Source organism: Talpa occidentalis, unplaced genomic scaffold (genome assembly GCF_014898055.3).
Source record: "Talpa occidentalis isolate TD23 unplaced genomic scaffold, MPIMG_talOcc4v2.1 talOcc4.2, whole genome shotgun sequence".
In the NCBI taxonomy this organism is placed as follows: Eukaryota; Metazoa; Chordata; class Mammalia; order Eulipotyphla; family Talpidae; genus Talpa; species Talpa occidentalis.
In genome coordinates, this window is record NW_023602073.1 from 123,270,593 (window position 1) to 123,292,130 (window position 21,538).

Consider the following 21,538-nt stretch of genomic DNA (forward strand, 5'->3'; position numbering starts at 1 on the left):
TTCCAAGGGACCACACCTAATAAATCCAATTGTTTAAATGAGAAGATCTGTGAGACACACCATTAAAGTCCCTAAAGGGCCCTTTTACTGACCTAACAGTCTCTCAGGTATTACTTTGAATCTTCCTAAAATCTAAAACAGGCTTTTACAGTTATCCTCTTAGTTTCATGTGTATACTTATTTCTTGATTGGAGCTAGGATCTGATCTACCTAGATGTAACTAATTTTTAGAATTATTTGCAGTATGGAGTGGCTACATGTTCTGGATTTTTAAATGTTTATGAATCCTTCCTTCCTCTTTCTTCTCCTGTTGCATTTTAGTATAAGCAGAAGCAGCAGCCAGGTGTCTGTTTCAAAGCTGCCTGGAAATATCTTTGGCTCTGTCTCCCAGTTCATCGGGTACAATTTTTACATTTCTACCTTAATGCATTTAACAATATTGCTAAACTCTTTCCCACACCATACACAAGACCCCCCTTTTGTTTTCCAGTAGCATTTTCTTTATTTCTTTTTGCCCTCACCTTAACCTTATGGAAGACTATCAGACTTCTGCTCAGAGTCCATTTAAGATGCTGTAGATATTTACACTCCCCTTAAATCCTTCCAATTCTTTGCTCATCATGCAGTTCCTAAACCTCTGCTGAATTTTCAGGTTTTCATATGGCAGCATCCTCCCTTCAGATGCCAACATGTAAATTAACCATCTATTTCTGTTTAACAAATTACCCAAGAACTAAGAAGGTTAAGACAAAGTATTTATTATTTCTCACAAGATTCTGTGGGTTAGAATTTAGACAGGGCAGAGAGGGAATGGGTTTTCTTTGCTCCATGTTGTTTGGGATCTCAGATGAAAGACTCAAAGGTTGGATACTAGAGGTTGGTGCTGTTGCTGTAGGTCTAGCTGAGGCTATTCTCATAACAGTGACGCATGGTGTCCCCATGTGACCTGGACTTCTCCACTACACAGTAGCTAGATACCAACAGGGAAGCACCACAGAGCCACATAACATCACCTCTGCATTACATTGATCTAGACAGTCATAAGCTCCCATGAAGATATAAGAAGAGGAAGCATAGAAAGCATAGATACAAGAAATAGATCATGAATATGAATGAATATAGTTTTAACAAATTACCAAAGATATTTGACAAAAATATAATTTTTTAATGAGGTAACATTGACTTACAGCTTTGTATATGATTGTGAGGTATAGGATAACATCCTTCAGGTGTATTTTACCACACCACATTCAGGAGAAAGACAATTAACAGATGGTGTCATATATGGAACACAGAAAAACAAAAAAGATCAGATAAAATCAAACCAATAACTCTAAAAATATGACTATGGAATTAAGGGTATCAGAAGAGAAGGGGGGGGGGAAATGCAAAGTAAGAAGGGGACCCAATGGAATATTTTTGATGATTATAACCAATGATAAACATTTAATGTAATTCTAAAATATAAGAGAAAATATTAAAAACTTGCCTTAGATGCATTGAAACTATCAGAAGACCTTCATCAAATGTTCCAAAAAATAAAAATTCTTTCATCTTCCATTTGGAACATTATATAAAATTATGTTAAAATTAAAATATTTTCACTATTATAATTGTACAGTACATAGTTCATCAAAATAGAGGACAGAATGGAATACATCATATTGTTGGACATATGCATGAAAAAGGAAATGTCAGTTATTTGTATATATTGGTGCCAAGATTCCAAATATATAGACATATACAATATTTACAAGTCTCTGCATGGGAAAGAATGTATTTATCATACACATACAACTTGGTGGAAAAGAGGGTTTTTTTTTTTCATTTTGATTTTCACTGGTAATTTGACATAATATAGACCCCAATCAAAGTGTGGTACATGAACCAGCAATAGCATCATTAGAGCTTATTAGATACCACTGACCCATACATAATTTACATTTTCACAAGATCTTCTGATGACTCATAAGTGTATTTAGAAGCATTGAGACATCTTAAAGATTTTATTCAAGGTGAATGTGTTTAATTTCCTGTGTGTCTTAAGTATGACTGATTTTTGATTTGCCGCTTAACCACATAAAGTGGAAGTTTTCTAGTGCTACAGTATTTTACTAACAACCTATTTTTTAAATTTCTTTCTACTTATCTATCATATAGGCAAGACATTGGCAAGATTGGCAAACAAATATTTAATATTAGGAGATACTGCCTCTACTTTCATAATGAACCATTCACTCAAAATATTTTTCTCAAAGGTGTTTTTTTTTTTTTTTTTTTTTTTTTTTTTTTTTTTCACCTGTTCTGCTCCCCACTTTCTCTGGTGAATACTCTCACCGCCCACACCTCTGGCCTGTACCTCAGTTCTTGGATGCATAAATAAATCTTAAAAAAATAAATTTAAGATGTTGCATATTTATTTTGAAACAAAGATGGATAAAATCATTTATATTTAATATCTTAGAGCAACTTAAATTTTTCTTTGCTTATCAAGCTCTTGAGAGCTTTTCTTCTGTTTGACCAAAATGCTTTTGTCTTTGATCGTGGATTATGACATCAGAAGGATGATGGCTTATGAGAACTTAGGTTTTATTTTTTTTATTTATTTTTTTTTGAGTATGTATATTCTTTTTTTTTTTTATTAGATAATAAATTTTATTGTTATATTCCCCATACAATTGCAGCGCCCCCATTCTGACCCCAATCCCTCCCCTCCCGCCCCTGCCCCCCTAAAAGTGTCTCTGGTTCATAGTTTTTTGTTGATTTTGATTTTCATTTTCTTATAGTTATTCATTTCCTGGTCCCTTATTTAAGTTTTCTAGATTCCTGCTATGAGTGAGACCATCCGGTATTTTTCTTTTTCTTTTTGGCTTATTTCGCTGAGCATGATCCCTTCCAGCGCCATCCATGTTGCTGCAAATTGCATGTGTTTATCTTTTTTGAATGCTGAGTAATATTCCATGGTATATATGTACCACATCTTCTTGATCCAGTCAGCTATTTTTGGGCATTTGGGTTGTTTCCAAAGCTTAGCTATTGTAAACAGTGCTGCTATAAACATAGGGGTGCAGGTGTTCTTTGGAATTGATGTTTCTGTGTCCTTTGGGTAAATACCTAGGAGTGGAATTGCTGGATCATATGGAAGCTCTATGTTTAGTAGGTCCAGAAATCTCCACACAGCTTTCCACAGTGGTTGGACCAGTTTGCATTCCCACCAACAGTGCAGAAGAGTTCCTTTTTCTCCACACCCTCGCCAACATTTGTTGTTGCTAGTTTTTTTAATATGTGCCATTCTCACTGGTGTAAGATGGTATCTCATGGTAGTTTTGATTTGCATTTCCCTGATGACAAGTGATGTTGAACATTTTTTCATATGCCTGTTGGCCATTTGCATTTCCTCTTCAGAGAAGTTTCTTTTTAGCTCTTCTGCCCATTTTTTGACTGGATTATTTTCTTTGTTGTTGTTGAGTCTCATCAGCTCTTTGCAGATTTTTGTGATCAGTCCTTTATCATTAGTGTTGGGCGCAAAAATGTTCTCCCAGTTGGTGGGGTTTCTCTTTGTTTTTGTTATTGTCTCTTTTGCTGTGCAGAAGCTCTTTAATTTGATGTAGTCCCAGCTGTTTATCTTCGCCTTCACTATCACTGCTTTGGGTGATGTGTCTGTAAAGATGTCTTTGATGTGCAAATCACGTAGTGTTTCGCCTATATTTCCTTCTATATATTTTATGGTTTCAGGTCTTATGTCTAATTCTTTAATCCATTTTGAGTTGATTTTTGTGTATGGTGTGAGGTAGTGGTCAAGCTTCATTCTTTTGCATGTAGCGACCCAGTTTTCCCAGCACCATTTATTGAACAAACTTTCTTTGCTCCAATGCATAGTCTTTGCTCCTTTGTCAAAGATTAGTTGACCATAAATCTGTGGGTTTATTTCTGGATTTTCTATTCGATTCCATTGGTCTGTATGTCTGTTCTTGTTCCAATACCATGCAGTTTTGATGATTATGGCTTTGTAGTATAGTTTGAAGTCTGGGAGTCTGATGCCTCCATTCCCTTCTTTTTTTTTCAGGAGAGCTTTGGCTATTCGGGGTTTTTTGTGATTCCATATGAATTTCATCAATAATTGTTCTATTTCTTTGAAGAATGACATTGAAATTTTGATTGGAATAGCATTGAATCTGTATATTGCTTTTGGAAGGATGGCCATTTTAATAATGTTTATTCTTCCAATCCATGAGCAGGGGATATCTCTCCATTTCTTTGTGTCTTCTTCTATTTCTTTTAACAGTGTTTTATAGTTTTCTTTGTATAGGTCCTTTACCTCTTTTGTTAGATTTATTCCCAAATATTTGATTTTTTTTGTTTCAATAACGAAAGGGATGGTTTTTTTGATTTCTTCTTCTTCAGATTTATTGTTTGTGTATAGGAAGGCTACTGACTTTTGCGTGTTGATTTTGTATCCTGCCACTTTACTGAACTGATTGATGAGTTGAATTAGCTTTTCTGTGGAGTTTTTGGGGTTCTCTATGTATAATATCATATCGTCTGCAAATAGTGATAGTTTGACTTCTTCTTTTCCTATTTGGATTCCTTGGATGTCTTTCTCTTGTCTTATTGCCCTGGCTAGGACTTCCAGTATTATATTGAAAAGCAGTGGTGAGAGTGGACATCCTTGTCTTGTTCCAGATCTTAATGGAATTGCTTTCAGCTTTTCACCATTGAGAATGATACTGGCTGTTGGCTTGTCATAGATGGCCTTTATGATGTTAAGGTATGTTCCTTGTATCCCAAGAATTTCAAGGGCTTTTATCATGAATGGGTGTTGCACTTTGTCGAAAGCTTTCTCAGCATCTATTGATATTATCATATGGTTTTTATATTTTTTTGTTGATGTGTTGGATAACGTTGATTGATTTTCGGATGTTAAACCATCCTTGTGTCCCTGGAATGAATCCTACTTGGTCGTGGTGAATTATCTTATGGATACATTGTTGGATTCTGATGGCTAAAATTTTATTGAGGATTTTTGCATCAGTGTTCATTAGGGAGATTGGCCTGTAGTTTTCCTTTTTTGTGTTGTCCTTGTTCGGTTTTGGTATTAGTGTAATGTTGGCTTCATAGAACGTGTTGGTATTGTCCCTTCCTTCTCAATTTTTTGGAAGAGTTTGTGAAGGATAGGCACTAATTCGTCTCTGAATGTTTGGTAGAATTCATTTTTAAATCCATCAGGTCCTGGGCTTTTGTTTTTGGGAGGTTTTTGATTACCATTTCAATTTCGCTAATTGTAATTGGTCTGTTTAGGTGTTCTATTTCTTCTTTATCTAGCTTTGGGTGATTGTAGAGTTGTAGGAATTTGTCCATCTCCTCTAGATTGTTAAACTTGTTTCCATATAACTGTTCATAGTAGTTACTGATTATTCTTTTGATTTCTGCTGTGTCCGTTGTGATTTCTCCTCTTTCATTGATGATCCTGTTTATTTGTGCTTTCTCCCTTTTTTCCTTTGTGAGCCTGGCTAGGGGTTTGTCTATTTTATTATTTTTTCAAAGAACCAGCTCTTGGTTTCATTGATCTTTGGATTGTTTTTTTAGTTTCAATTTCATTTATTTCTGCTTTGGTTTTTATTATTTCTTTTCTTCTACTGGTTTTGGGTTTTTTTTGTTGTTCTTTTTCTAGATCTTTGAGCTTCGAGATTAGGTTGTTTCTTTGAGTTCTTTCTTGTTTCTTGATGTGAGCTTCTATTGCTATATATTTTCCTCTTATTACTGCTTTGCTGCATCCCATACATTTAGGATATTGGTGTCCTCCTTGTCGTTCAATTCAAAAATTTTTTAATTCTTCTTTCATCTCCTCATTAGTCCAGTGGTCTTCCAGTAGTGTGGTTTTTAATCTCCATGATGTAGGAAAGTTCCTTGCCTTCTTTTTATGGTTTATTTCTAGTTTGATGCCTTCATGGTCAGAAAAGATGGTTGATATGATTTCAATCTTGTGTATCTGTTGATGTTGTCTTGTGCCCCAGTATGTGATCGATCCTGGAGAATGATCCGTGTGCGCTTGAGAAAAATGTGTACTCCGTTTTTTGGGGGTTTAGTGTTCTATAGATGTCTGTTAAGCCCAATTGCTCTAGGTCCTTATTTAGAGCTTTGGTTTCTTACTTATTTTTTGTCTTGTTGATCTATCCATTGTTGATAGTGGTGTGTTGAAGTCTCCCACTACGTATGTGTTTTCTCTGATGTCTGTTTTCAGAGAGGACAACAGTTGTCTGATATATTTTGGTGCTCCTTCGTTTGGTGAGTATATGTTAATGAGTGTTATTTCTTCTTGAAGTATTGTCCCCTTGATCATAATGTAGTGACCATTGGGGTCTCTTTTTATCTTTTTTAGTTTGAAGTCTGTTTTATCTGATATAAGTATAGCTGTTCCTGCTTTCTTTTTTGGTCCATTTGCTTGTAGGATTGTTTTCCATCCTTTAACTTTGAGCCTATTTTTATCTTTTGTAGCTAAATGTGTTTCCTGGAGACAGCAAAAGGTTGGGTTTTGTTTCTTAATCCAGGCTGCAACTCTGTGTCTTTTTATTGAAGAGTTTAGTCCATTTACATTTAGAGTTAATATTGATATGTTAACATCTGTATTTGCCATTGTGTTTGTCTTTCCTTTGATTTTATTTATTTATTCTTTTAATAACTTTTTTTTTTTTTTGGCCTTCTTTCATTGTTATTCGTCCCTCTGAGGTTCTGGCTTTAGGACTCCTTGTAGTATTTTTTGGAGTGGGGGTTTAGTTGCAATGAAATTCCGGAGTTTCTGTTTGTCTGGGAAAGTCCATATTCTTTCTTCAAAGAGGAAGGAGAGCTTTGCGGGATAGAGTATTCTTGGTTGGCATCTGTTTTCTTGGAGTCTGTTGACTATGTCCCTCCACTCTCTCCTTGCCCGTAGTGTTTCTTCGGAGAAGTCTGATGTCAGCCTGATTGGCTTTCCTTTGAATGTTATCTGTTTCTTCCCTCTTGCCAGCTTCATTATTTTTTCCTTGTCCTGGATTCTTGGGAGCTTTACTATTATGTGTCTTGCTGTATTTTTCTTTCGTCGTGGAAGTTTGGTGTTCTTCTTGCTTCTTGTATATCAATTTTCAGCTCCTCCTTCACATTTGGAAGTTCTCTTCAATTATCTCTTTGAATATTTTCTCTGTTCCTACTTCTCTCTCCTCTCCTTCTGGTATTCCTATAACTCTTATATTTCCTTTCCTCATGGAGTCAGATAGTTCCCGAAGTCTTTCTTCATTCTTTTTCCTTCGTACTTCTCTTTCCTTTTCTGTTTTGGTTCTTTTTATTTCTGTGTCTTCAAGAGTACTTATTCGTTCTTCCATTTCATCAATTCTGCGTTCATTGCTTTTCCCAGAATTCTTTAGTTCTTCCATTAATTCTTTGATCTCCTGCATTTCTTTTACTTCCCTCTTTAGGGACTCAATTTCATTCTTCTGATCGTTGATTATTTTTCCCTTATCATTGTTTTCCTTTATGACTTCTGTCAGTTTTTTAATCACGGCAATTTTAAATTCTCTTTCTGGAAGGCTCAGAAGTTCTTCCAAGTTACTGTCGTTGCCATCTGGGGGCTGGTTTTCTTTTTGTGGTGTGCTTTTTCTCTGGAGAGTTGCTAGGTTGCGTGTGGTTCTTCTCCTCCCTACTGTCTGTTTTCTAATTTGCCGTATGCGTTGGGACACTGTGTAGTTGGGACTGGCCGGCATCTTGGGTGGGCTTCTCTGCTCCCCCATGGTTCCTCCAGGAGTCATCTGTCAGTTTCAAGCAGTCTTTACTGGAGAAAGGTCCCTGTTCTAAAATGCCGATGTGGGGACACACTCCCCTGTGCGCCTGGTCTGCCCCGGCGGTGGGTTCCTGCTCCCCCTCTGGGCTTGGACTGCAGGCCAGAGGGGTTCTGGTGTGGGCGAACTTCCCCCGCTCACCTCTGGCTCCTGAGGAAGCCTTCTGCAGGTAGTCTTTACTGAAGAAATGTCCCTATTCTATAATGGTGATGTGGGACACACTCCCTGCGCGTCCGGTCTCAGGCACACTCTTCTGCGCGCTTGGTCTGCCCGGGCTTTGGGTGCTCGCTCTCCCTGTGGGCTCAGACTACTTGTTCGGAAGGGGCCCGGCATGGGCTAACTCCCCAGCTGGCCACTAGCTGCTTCAGGAGCCTGTGCTGGCTTCAAGTCGCTAGGTGGCGCCAGAGATCTCTCCTGGAGCCCTTGGGGAGCTGATTTTCCACCCAGTGGGACAGGGAGCAGAGCAGGGATGGTAGGGTACACCTCAACGGCTTTGGGGTGCTGTGTCTGCCTTGTGCCCCACCGTCGTGGGGAACCCACGCCCCTAATTTCGTGCCCCGGGTCTCAGTTCCAAAGCCCTCAGTTCCAGGACGCGGGCTGTAGCCCAGATCAGTGGCGCGGGAATGGCGCCTTTTGAATCCCGCTCCCCTGCCTGGGCGCCTGGTTCCTGCTCACTCCGGGAGGGCCTCCGCGCGTCTCCCCGCAAGCCTAGGTCGTCTCCCCGCAAGCCTAGGTCGCAGGCGCGGGGACCTGGGCAGCTGCGATCCGATCTGCGCAATCCGCGCCGCTTTCCCCGCGCAATCCCGCTCCGCGTCTGTTTTTCCGGCGCGCCACTTTCCGCGCAGGCTTTCAAAGGTGTTTTTTATAATAATAAATTTTACTTTCATTTAAGTCTTTTTAATATGAAAATTTCAAGCTTGCAGACAAGTTAAAAGAAAGTACAAAAGCAAACTGATTTTACTAATACTAATTTAAGGAAGTTTTGGACTGTTTTATGCAGTCACCTTATTACTCTTACTGTAGCCAATCACTAGTTCCAATTAACATGTGTACTCATTGACTAGATTTAACAGTAAAAAAAAATTGCCATTCATGAGTTTAGAAATTAATTAACTACTAAAAAACCCACAACTATGTGATCTTAAACAGCATACTACCCAACAAAAATTGGGTCACCAGTTTTTAAAAAGAGAAATCAAAAAGTGTTCAGAAAAATAAAAAAGCAAAATCAAAAAGTGTTTGGAGATGAATAGGAATAAAATAAAACATTCTAGAATCTTTGGGATGCAGCAAAAGCTATATTAAGAAGGTTACATTTCTATATGCAAACAATGAACTAGCAGAGAGATAATGAAAATATTACTGTTTATGTTTGCATCAAAAAGAATACCCAGGAATAAAGGAAATGAAGGACCTATACACTGAAAACTGTAAGACCCTAATGAAATAAATTAATAAACACACAAAAAATGGAGAGAGATTTGCATTTTGATTTTCACTGATAGTTTGACATAATCTAGACCCCAATCCAAAGTGTGGTATATGAACCAGCAACAGCATTTTACCCCAATCTGCCATTTTATCCAAAGCAATAAACAGCTTTAACACATTATCTACTAAAATCCCAGTGTCATTCTTCATAGGAATAGAACAAAAAATCCCAAAATTTGTATGAAAACACAAAAGATATTGAACAACAAAAGTATTCTTGAGAAAAAAGAACAGGAATGGAGGTATCAAATTCTCTGGCTTCAAACTATACTACAAAGCTACAGTAATCAGGACTGTATGGTGCTGAAATAGAAATCAGCACATAGATCAATGGTATAGAATTGAAAGTCCAGAAATAAAACCAAACATATATAGACAACTAATTTATGACAAAGGAGACAAGAGCATGTGTGTGTTTGTGCATATTACACATATATTTATGTTATTCATCCTTCAACTCCATTAGTACTTCAATTAGCTACCATATCTCTCATTGCCTTACAATAATGTAGATATTCAAAACCAGAGCATACTCAAAAAAAATATTAGAATAAACTTTTCAAAAGAGATATATTCTCTTCTTCAACAACCTGAGAATGTTAATCACCTCTTGAGCTGTTATATCTTCTTTATTTTTTTTAAAGATTTATTTATTTACACATACAAGAACTGAGGTACAGGCCAGAGGTATGAAGGGTGAGAGGATTCACCAGAGAGAGAGTGGGGAACAGAACAGGCAGACCAACTGAAATTCACTGCTGAAGGGCGCAGCAGGTGAGCCAGGAGATGTCTGCTGCTCTATGTGGGCAGCTTCCTGGCCAGGAATTGAACTCATGTTGCAGTGGCTGTGGATAGCTTCACAGGTTGCATCTCAATCCCTTGTGCCTCCAGGGAAACTCCTGTTATATCTTCTTTAGATGATTTATTTTTCATGGTTCTTGCTTTGACCTTGATCTACTGCATTCCCTTTTCTTCTTTCTGCCATAGAGGCAAAGGTTTCCTTCACTTCCAAATAATCACACCTACTGAAGACCCACATGATGGCTCCCCACAGGGATTATCCTAAGTAGTACTATACTTTGAAAGGAAATGAGATCATTGATAATATAAGCAACAATTGCTGTATATCTCAACATCATATTGCCCATATTATTTGCTTCCCTTCTCACAGTCACCAGTACCTACTGACCCTGTGCCTTCAACTCTTTTGCATTTGAGTGAAGGTTAGCTTTCTTCTCACTGAAATCCCCTTCTGTATATTCTGGGCTACTCCTGTCATGCCTCTTTAATCTCATTCAACACCATTCCACCTTTTTTTTTGATATTCATAGATTTGTTATAGTCACTTAACTAATATGATCTCCTTATTTTCTTGACTGTATAAGATTTATCTTTTATTGGAATTTTTTGGAACTTTAGCCATTATTTCTTTTAAATAACAAATTATTTTTATTTATTTTAAATAAAAATGAATTAATTTTTCTTGGCTTTTCATCTAGATTGTAAATTTATTTTCACATTATTCATGCTGGTTTTATTGGAGGAGGGTAGCAATGGCAGAGTGCTTATTACTGATCAGAGTTGTGTATCATATTCCCCTGTCCGCTATAGAATTAGGTGACCACCATTTCTATATAACCTCACATCTTTAAGTATAAAATATTTGTAATTGCTAAAAATATGAATGAATCAGTAAACACTTCTTTATTTCCTCCTTTAACTACAATTTAATTTATTAAAATATTACAAAACAGAATCTCCACAAAAACACTCAAATGTCATATGTGTAATATCTTAATGTTGTGTGAGTCCAGATTTATCTAAGATGTTGCGAGCTAATTAGAGGTAATATTATCTCCATTTATTGGAGCTAATATTGGGCAAAACTTAGAAGGCTCAATTAAGATACGCAGCCAAGTGCTTGGCAGCTGATCTCAAACCTTATCTGAACTATCTGAACCTCTCAAGTCCTGAAAACTGGGCTGGACAACTTATGAGAACAGCTTCATCTGGGATATTTGGATATGTTTGATTCCAGCTGGAACCTGAAACTGCAGAGAGAGGCAAAAATGAAAAGTAATTGGGGGGAAATGCTGAACTTCCTCAAACCTCAGAAAGAGGCTTTGGTTAAATTTGGAGCAAAGGTTAAGGATTATGAGCAGTTTCTATTTTATCTGGCTGCATTCATCCATCCTTTAAGATCTTATTTTAATCTTCCAAATGAAAGGTCATTAATATTTCTTTGTTATTGTAGTATTGCAATATAGTGAGACATTCTTTAAAACAGTGAAGTTCTGCTGGTTTTGCATGTCAGAGACTTTGACAGCAGATTGCTCCAGAATGGCAGAGTGCTTATTACTGATCATTAACACATACCTAGTGTGGTTTGGGACATCACACCAAATGGAGCCTTAAATCAAGTTATAAAGCACCATAAAATATAGTCCACTGAAGCATAGAGAACAAACAAGAATAAAATATTTTTATTGTGTTGTCCTTTATCAACTTTGTAGGAAGTACACATATTCAAAGCATATTTTAAAATTTTTCTTCCATTTTTGTTTTGTTATAGTTTATATAAAGCAATTATAACTGAGGGATTTTGAATATATGAATATGTAGATGTAGAGCATGAATATTTGTTAATTGTAAGCTATGTGCAAAGTGTATGTACATTATCTCATAACAGTTCTAGGAGGTAAATATTATTAACCTAATTTTACAGAGATTAAAGTTCAAAGAGGGTTGTTTATTTATAAAAGCCTGCATGGCTACTATGATGGTTAATTTTATGTGTCAGTTTTTCTGGGCCATTTGAACAAATGTTCAAATATTTTTTCAAACATCCTTCTGGATGTTTCTGTAAGGGTGATTTTGGATGAAATTTACATTTAAATTGGTGGACTTTGAGTAAAGCAGATTGCCCTCCATAATGTAAGTGCCTCATTTACCCCATTAGTTAAAGACCTCAATAGAACAAAAAATTAACCCTCCAAAGCAAGTAGGAATTATGCCAGCAAACTGCTTTTGGACTTGAACCCTTTTCCAAGTCTCTATTCTGTGAGCCTTGCCATCAGATTTTGAACTCATCAATTCTTCACAATAGTGTGAACTGACTGCTTAAAGTAAATCTTCTTCCATGTATAGCTACACACATGCTATTGATTCTATTTCTCTGGAGAATCCTACCAAAATTATTAAGAAACTAAATGGGGAAACCAAGGTTCAGACCCAGTTCTTTTGACTTTTAGACCATTACACTAAATCACAATTTATGGAAAAACTTCTTTATCTGCTTACAGCAATTGAAATTCAACTTGTTTCTATATGTTCAAGTTTACATTCATATACACACATATACATCTGTCTATGTCAATACACAGTTTTTGAATGTCTGCTATGTGGTTTTATTTATATATGTATGCATTACAATGTTTTGCTATTGTACTCCTTAATAAAAAATATGATGAATTTTTCCTTATCACGTGATTTTGTGAAGATACTTATTTCATCATATTTGTTTGCATAATAGTACTATTTCTCATCTATAATATAATTGTTGACTAAACCTATCCCTAAAATCTGTCTAAGTCCTAAAAATTGATGACATTTGTCTAATTTCCCCTAAATGTTAGCTCCATGGAAGATACTTTTCTAATTTTTACTGTAAAATAATCAGAGTTCTAATTTACTCTTCTGAGTATGAAATTGGAACATCTAACACAAAAAAATAGAAAATTTAGATGAGGTATAATAGCAAATAGTATGAAAAACTGCAGAATACTATTTTCTGAGACCTAAAATTTTTCTACATAGGAAGAATTACTAGTAATATTACCTAAAACTATTAATCTTTCTCTTTTGCTAGCTAGGTATCTAGCTGTTTATTAGGCATTCTCTGTCACTGGTACATCATGGTACTCAATGTTGCAGTTGGGTGAGACATAGTGATTAGAACTAGGATGTATAAACACAGGTAAAGTATGTGTGTGTGTGTTGGCAAGGAGTGATTGTGGATATTGAATATTTGTTTTCCATCTTTTATATGCCAGCCACTGCCTTATGCAACTTATGTTTGTCACCTTAATTACTGAATCATATTATGAAATAGAAGTTACCACTCACACTTTATAGATGAGAAAACTGAGGTTTAGAGGTTTGCCCAACATCATCGATAACCATCATTTTCAATAATTCCAGTAAAATGTAATTTTTTATTACTTATTTTTCTTGAACTTTCAGTTGCCCTTGAAATTGTACATATACCCTTCTCTTTTAAAAAACTTTTCTTATGTGTAGAAGCTTACGTTCCTGATTTTTCTTTTATCCCTCTGGAAACACATCAGCAATTCATTTCTTCTTTTGTTAAAATACTGATATTCCTCAAGGACCTCTCTAGATCCTTTTCTTATTGTCCATTCTCGCATAAGATTATTGTCTCTACTCTTGACTTAAATTAATGTTTATACACTTATTATGAGAGTAATATTCTTGAACTGTGATCACAGAAGTCTCAAAATTGACCACATTTTGCGCAATCTCATATTTTTTTCTGATAACAATTCTTTAAAACTAGAAATTAGAAAGAAAACCCCATTTACTGTCACTTAAAAGAAATTTGTTTTAGTTCTCTTAGGGAATAAAGTTCAAATATATCTATTAGAACTATCCCACTATTTATATTTTTAAGCCTTCTTTTATCTTTACTCAGATTTTGTCCACTTGATCCAATATGGACTGAAGGAAATGATTTAAAGTTTACTTTTACTTGTGTTTATGTCTGTTTATCTTTGTATTGACTTTGTATTGTAGTTTTTTTTTTTTACTGTGAATGTTCAGCAAGGTTATTTTGTGATTATCTACTCATACATACTTTGTATATATATTCATTATGAATTGCATCATTTTTGTCATAACAATCATTTTTTTCCTCTTTAATATCTTACATATATTCTATTCAAACCTATATTGGTTTTAAAATAACTTTCTCTGTATAATGGCTTAGTTCTGTATTACTGCATAACAATTACCACAAGCTAGCAACTTGAAACAGTAATGATTTATTAGCACACCATGCTATATGTCAGAAATCTGGAATAGTGCTATTGGGTTCTCAAGGCTTAAGCCAAGGTGTAAGGTGGATTGAGTTCTCATCTGGAGACTGTAGAAAAGTTTCCATTATTGAGAAGTTCAGCCTTGTTTTAGGTATGATGCAGTTTTTTGTTTTTGTAAGTATAAGGTCCTTGTTTCTTTATGGCTGCCAGTTGGGGGCTGCTGGTAGCTCTGAGAGGCCACCTGCACACCTTGCCAAGTGACCCTCTTCATTTATAAGTCAGAAGTAGTACATTAAATCCCTTTGGTAATTCTGATTGCTTGACTTTCTCTTTCTCCACCACCTGGTAAAAACTCTGCTTTTAAAGGGCTTATATTATTAAATTAGGCCCACCTCGATAATCTCCTTATTTAAGGACTAGTGTCATATAACATAATTTAATCATGGGAGCAGAATCCATCCTAATCATTCTAGGGAACTATGCAGAGCATGCACATCAAGGAGTAGAAAGTCTTGGGAGCTCGCTTAGATTTTGGTTACCATACTCTGCTTTCTTTTGTGTGCATCTTTTTTATGTTGTGTCTAGGACTGTCTATTGACCATTCTGAATTAACTCTAAAATATCTATTTGTTGTAAATAATATTTAGTATGATTTTAGTTTGTGATCCAAAATGAGAACTTTTTCTCTCTAATGTATGAGTTTTGCCTATATTGATTTATTGATTTAATACATGTGTTCTTAATTCTTTCAGCATATTTTAGGTTCTACTTTCTATTGCTATTATTTCCATAAAAACATTCTTCACTATATTATCTGTAGTTATGCTTTTTTTTAAACCATTGATTAGTGAATGCTCTAGTAACTTTTGTATTGAAGTTCTTTGTATTTAAATTCTTCATGTAACATTAATTACCATATCACTTCATAGTTTTATAATTTATAACATTTGTCTTTTACATATAACTTTACCTGATACATTTAATCTTGTATTTCTTACTAATAGCAGCTACTTACTCATTTGGACAAAAATTTATCAGGTTTCCTATGATTAATTAACATGTATGCAGTGATCTTGCTGAGAGTCAAGAAATTTGATCTTAGCATCAATAATAGTCACCTTGGTATCCTAGCTGTGAAAAAAGAATTATGGTGTAGAGACATTATATATCATTCTTTTTAAAGCCATATCAGCAGGATGTAACTTTGTAAATATGAAGGTCAAAAGGAACATATGTGTATAATTTGTTGGACTTGTCTCAAAAAGTGCTCTCCCATCCATGTGCCCATATACCCTTAGTCTGATTTCCTTCTAGAGAACATAATCTAAATATCATAGAATTATGAGTCACCTTTTAATGAAAAATTATTCATTGATAAAATACAGCTCACAATCAGCTATAAATTATATTTAATAAATAGAAATATACTATAAATTTAAAATTAGCTTATCCAGTTAGGTTTCTTTTTATTTTATAGATGCAGAAATTTTGGCCCAGGTAAGTTAAGTAGTATAACTAGGTGACCTAACTGGACTAAAACACAGTTAGCTGATGGCTAGTGGATGTTACCTGTTCAAGAGAGTATTTTGCCTTCCTTATGAAAATTACCCTAGGAAATTCCAAAATCAGAAATGTACTTGGATCACTTAGAATCTGAATAGTAAACTTTTATTCTATGACCTGAGTCATTGATTACCATGTTCTCATTCTGCATGAGAGCTTTCTAACCTGTCTGAAGGGCTGTGCTCACTGTAAAACTTTTATGTTTAACAGCTAATTAAAACTATTGGCAGCTTTTTTTAGGTAGTGTCAGGCATCCCAGAAATTCCCTATTACTGTTGTTGATGCAAAACACCTATATTCAATTCTTCTGATCTTTAAGCATCAATTCTTTAATATAGAACTGCTCTCTCTCTCTCTGTGAAGTATCCTTTTCATAAAAGCTGTTCATGCATTTTTTTATCTTGTAAGTGGTAGCACAAATGAACTAAATGTATCTTTCTGTAATCATCTATTATAGTTCCAAATTCATATTAATATCTTTCAAAATAGAATAAAATTTTATTTTCATTGTCTTAATAATCACTGTTTCTAGATTGCAATTCCCGGAAAGGGGAATTTTTCTTATACAATAATTTCTCTTCATGCCTGATCATAGTTTCTATATAGTCTGTAAGATTTATAAAAATGCAGGGAAACAATGAAAGATGGTACATTTCTTCTTTTGTCTTCTCCCTTCTTTATCTATACACACCAAACAGTGTCGTGCGTGTGTTGGTGAAAATGTCCCGATGTGAGAGTGATATGTAAATAAATCAGTGTATTATTATTGTTATTATGGTACAATGTTATTGTATGTTTTGGTATGTCATGTTTTAGGTCCTGTTTCCACATGGATCTGCCCGTTGGTAGTCTGGACTTGAGAATGAGCATGGACTTTCAGAATGAATTTTCTTTTACCTCTTGCCAGTTATGTTTTCTTGGGTAAGTCACTAAACCAATTGGAGTCAGAGTCTCTTCATTTTTAAAAATGTTGATATAAGCTTTTGCTTCACAGTTGTTGTAAGTATTAAATGATTCAATGTATATTTGTTATAATGACATTATGAAAGGCTTTAGGAGAAAATCTGGCACATTGTGGGGCTCAGAAAGTATTAATTTGATTTTCTTTTTAATCTCTACTGTTGCCTTTAATTTCAGGATTTATTACTCCTGGTCCATTTATGGCCCACCCACCTGAAGGCCAATCTTGCATAATCTTTTTGCACTTTTGTATGGCAGATATTACAGCCAAATTCTATATTTGAAAATAATAAGTGTGTATATGTTGTCCCCAATTAATTTCTCCTTTCATCAATGTTTACAATTAATTTCGTCATTGCTCTAAGTCTACCATGATGAAAGAATTCAGTAACAGATATAATAGGAAAGCCCTCCAGTGAAGCTAGAAGATAGAGACTTTTGTTTGTTTAAGGAAAATGAGCAAGAAAATTTTGCATAATGCCTTTTGGAGCAGTCTTGTTCTTGATAATTGCCTGAGATATTTCAAGGTGCTTTGCTATAAATCTGAAGACTTAAAAACATTGTTTTACAGTCTGGCCCAGTAAGAATAATGACCTCTCCCATTCCTTGTTTTTCTGGGTGATTAAGGGTTTCCTGACTGGCCCCAGGCCATCTACCCTGATTTTTTTCCCAAGGATTTAGAACCATATTGTCAAAAATAACCTCTTACTCCAAGAGATTTTTCTAGCCCCAGAAGATAGAAAGTGTTTGCTGTGTGTACTCAAACCTCTCATGAAAAATCTTGCACATGATGCTTCTCGTTGATGGTATAAAGTTGTCCCATCACTTATGTTCCTTTAAGTAAATTAGGTGTAAATTATTTCAAGGAGGCCAAAGTTCTTCTCTGTGTTCCTATGAGGATAATTTCACAAATACACAGCAGGTCCCTCCAACCGCAGATTTTGGGCAGGGAGAAGAAAACAAGAAGAAGAGAACTATGGCCTGGGGCCAGTGCACACCTCTCCACAGGGGGCTTCTAGCATGTGGGTGATTTTTAACCAAGCTGACATAAATCAGACTGTGTGGAGCAATGACATTCCGATCACTGTACAGGGAGACGCCTGGATAATGTTACGCTTCCCTCATTAGGAGGGACGGGAGTTGAGCTGGGGAGTTGAACTTTTAGCTGTATCAAAATAACAGTGTGAGAGCAAAGAGGAGGCTTGGATAAGGGGTGTAGCCATAATAATCCAATCTCCACAGACAGGTTATATGAAGAGTCATGAACTCTGATCCTTTGAGATCTTTTAATTGCAAAAAGAGCTCACTGGAATCAAGAGTTTGGTCTATAAATGCCATGGTTTAAATCTTCTGGGGAAGAATTCCTTCTCATTCCTCAGCTGAGAAATTCTGCCTCAGTGGTCTACTTTCCCAAGTTCTGTTAGAACTAATTTTGCAATGTGTACAAAAGGTGAGTGTTTGTTAGTGTTCACAAATATTTGTTGAAGAGAAATTATTTATTATTGATAGCCAGTAACATTTTATAAAATTTTGATGTGAAAATTTATTACACCCCAATATGGGTATATAGGATCAAAATACAAATCTTCCTAAACTAAATAAAAATTTTAAAGATAGCAAGAAAGCACACCACAAAGGTAAAGGATAATGGCAAATACAACATAGAATGTATTTATTTGTTGTAAACCAAGAAATCATAATTGAAAGCAATATATAATGTTGGTACAAAACATATCAGTCACACAAAAATGTGAATGAATATAAATCACATATTTAAAGAAAAAAGATGTTTAAATTAACTGATAATGTAAAATATAACTTGATGCCATATACTGGAGAACTACCAAAAATAAACAGATATGCAAAAATACTATAAATAAAGGTATGGGAAGAGATATACCAGGCACATAAAAATAAGAAGAAATCAGAAGGCTAGATCTTGATACATTTTGGTTAGATCTTCTTACATTTTGGCCCAGCAATCCACTTCTAGGAATTTATTCTGGAGGCAGTTCTGACTATGAAAAACCAATATGTACCGGGTTATTCATTATAGCAATAATTGCACATAATTATAAATGACTAAGTGTAAGAGATTAGCTGGGAAAACTGTGCGTACACACAATGGAATACTATGTAGTGAAAAGAATGAGGACAAACTCAATGAACTGATGCGAAGTGATCCCTAGGCTATATTAAATGAAAATAGAAAAATACAAAATAATCTACTTATATATAAGAAATATGGGGCTATAAGGTAATAAAAATGTATCTTCTTACTTTTTAAAAAAAGAACATAGGAAGGATAAGTCAGGAAATATTGAAAGCGGATTATTAAAAGTATAAATGTAGAATGACATGAAAGGGAAAGAAGACAGTTCTCTGAGTATACCATTATATTCAGGTTTGGCATTTAGAAATACACTAATATTCTACATATTTTAAAATGCAATTAAATCAACAAAGATAAGGGGAAACTTCAAATAGATTGCAAACAATTTATTTAAATTATTTTTCAAATAAATAACATAACCACACTGAAGGGATAAAGAGAATTAAGTCAAAATATTTGACTGCAGTACATTAACTCCATAAACTCTTTCTGTAGGTTTCTTTTTTCTATTTGTGTGAATGTGGGATTTATGAAATTATCTCTTGTAATTTTAGAATTAGGCAAATAGTGTGTTAATGGTAGAATCCAGGGTTTTTTGCAGTAGAAGAAGACACAAATATGGAACAGGGATGGCAAGGAAGAACTGATGAATTTGGACTGGAATTGGTGGTATAAAAATGACTTCATAGTTTCTAATAGGTGTGTCTTTTTCAAAAATGCCAATGCCATGAATGACAAAATAAAAGCTGATATAATTTGGAAGTTTAAAAGAGAATAAAGGAATATCACATCTAAGTGTAATATATGATCCTAGACTAGATTGTGGATTGAAGGGGAAGAAATGACAATGGATGTTGGTGGAACAATTGGCAGGTGAACTATAGATGAAATAAAATTAGATAAAATTGTTATGTCAATGTTACATTTACTGAATTTGATAATTATACTGCAGTTAATGAGCAAATATTGTTCTTAGGAAGTACATGAGTATAAAGAGGCAAATGTTCAGAAAAAAATGATAAAACATATTACTAAATACTGAAAATATAAAGGATATATTCTTTAATTTTTTTTAAGATTTATTTATTTATTTATACAAGCACTGGGTACAGTCAGAAGTGCGGGAGGGTGAGAGAATTCACCAGAGCCAGAGCAGGGAGCAGAACAGGCAGAAGGACCGAAGTACACTGCTGATGGGAGCAGCGGGCGGCAGGAGAGGTCTGCGCGCCATGTGGGACCCTCCTCCGGTGGCCGGGGAGCAGCCGGGGATCGAACCAGCGCTGCAGAGGCTGCGGGCAGCTTCGCAACCCAGTGCTCAACCGCTGCGCCACCAGGGAGGCCCTATTCTTTCTTTCTTTATTTTTTTTAATTTAAATTTTATTTTTATATTCCCCATACAATTACAACCCCCTTATTTTTACCCCAAGCCCTCCTTTCCCTGCCCACCCCCCCAGCCCCCATAGAGTGTCTCTGGTTCATAGTTGTTTGTTTATTTTGATATTTTCTTTCTTATAGTTATTCATTTTCCTGGTCCCTTATTTAAGTTTTCTAGATTCTTGCTATGAGTGAGACCATCCGGTATTTTTCTTTTTCTTTCTGGCTTATTTCGCTGAGCATGATCCCTTCCAGCACCATCCATGTTGCTGCAAATTGCATGTTTATCTTTATTCTTTAATTCTTTAGGCATCTTTGTAGATTTGAAATTATTTCAAAATAACAGTCCAAGTAAGAAATCATGTACAGTGTTTTCAGTATATTATCGGCTATCTTATTTGCCAAGAAAAATGAAATGCATTTGTATACTATTATTTGTGTCACTATCATTTCCCCCATGTTTTTCAACCTTTATTCTTTATTCTATGGTTTTTGATGTGTTCTCACTATTAAGAACTTGTCATCTTTTGATTATCTCGCTTGATTTTTTCAAATATTTGTTGACTTAATTTTTTTGTACACATAAAGCAAATGTTTTTTAAGTATAAGCACTTAATTGGCTCAAAATATGTTCTTATCACACACATTTTTCAAGAGATAGAGTAAGGTCTTGTTCCATAAAAAATAAATCACCTGGCTTTGGGTTTGGGCTTTGATTTCAACCATTTCAGAGAAATTTGGGGGCAATTCTAAACTATGTGTCATTTAAATAATTTCCATTTACCCTAGCTTATTTCCTTATTTCCCAAATTTTTTACATATAGATAACCCATGTTTGAAACTTCTCATAGAATGTTAATGGGCATTTAAAAATATGACAAGAAGAATCACTTAAAAGATATTTTTGATAAATATGGTATAGATGCCTCACTAAAACCTTCCTACCAAAAATTCATAGACTGTTTATGATACAGAATTTAAGATTTTTCATATGTAATCCATACATTGGACATTTAGGGACTGATAGGTTTTCAAAGAGTGTTACACATGATGTGTCAAAGGATTGACTGAAGGAAAGAGACATTTTTAATTTGATTCTGGGAAGATCATAATTTTATTTTACCTAGCAAGAAAAGGTTAAAATTCTCCAACCAAAGTCACAAGCCTTTAAATAA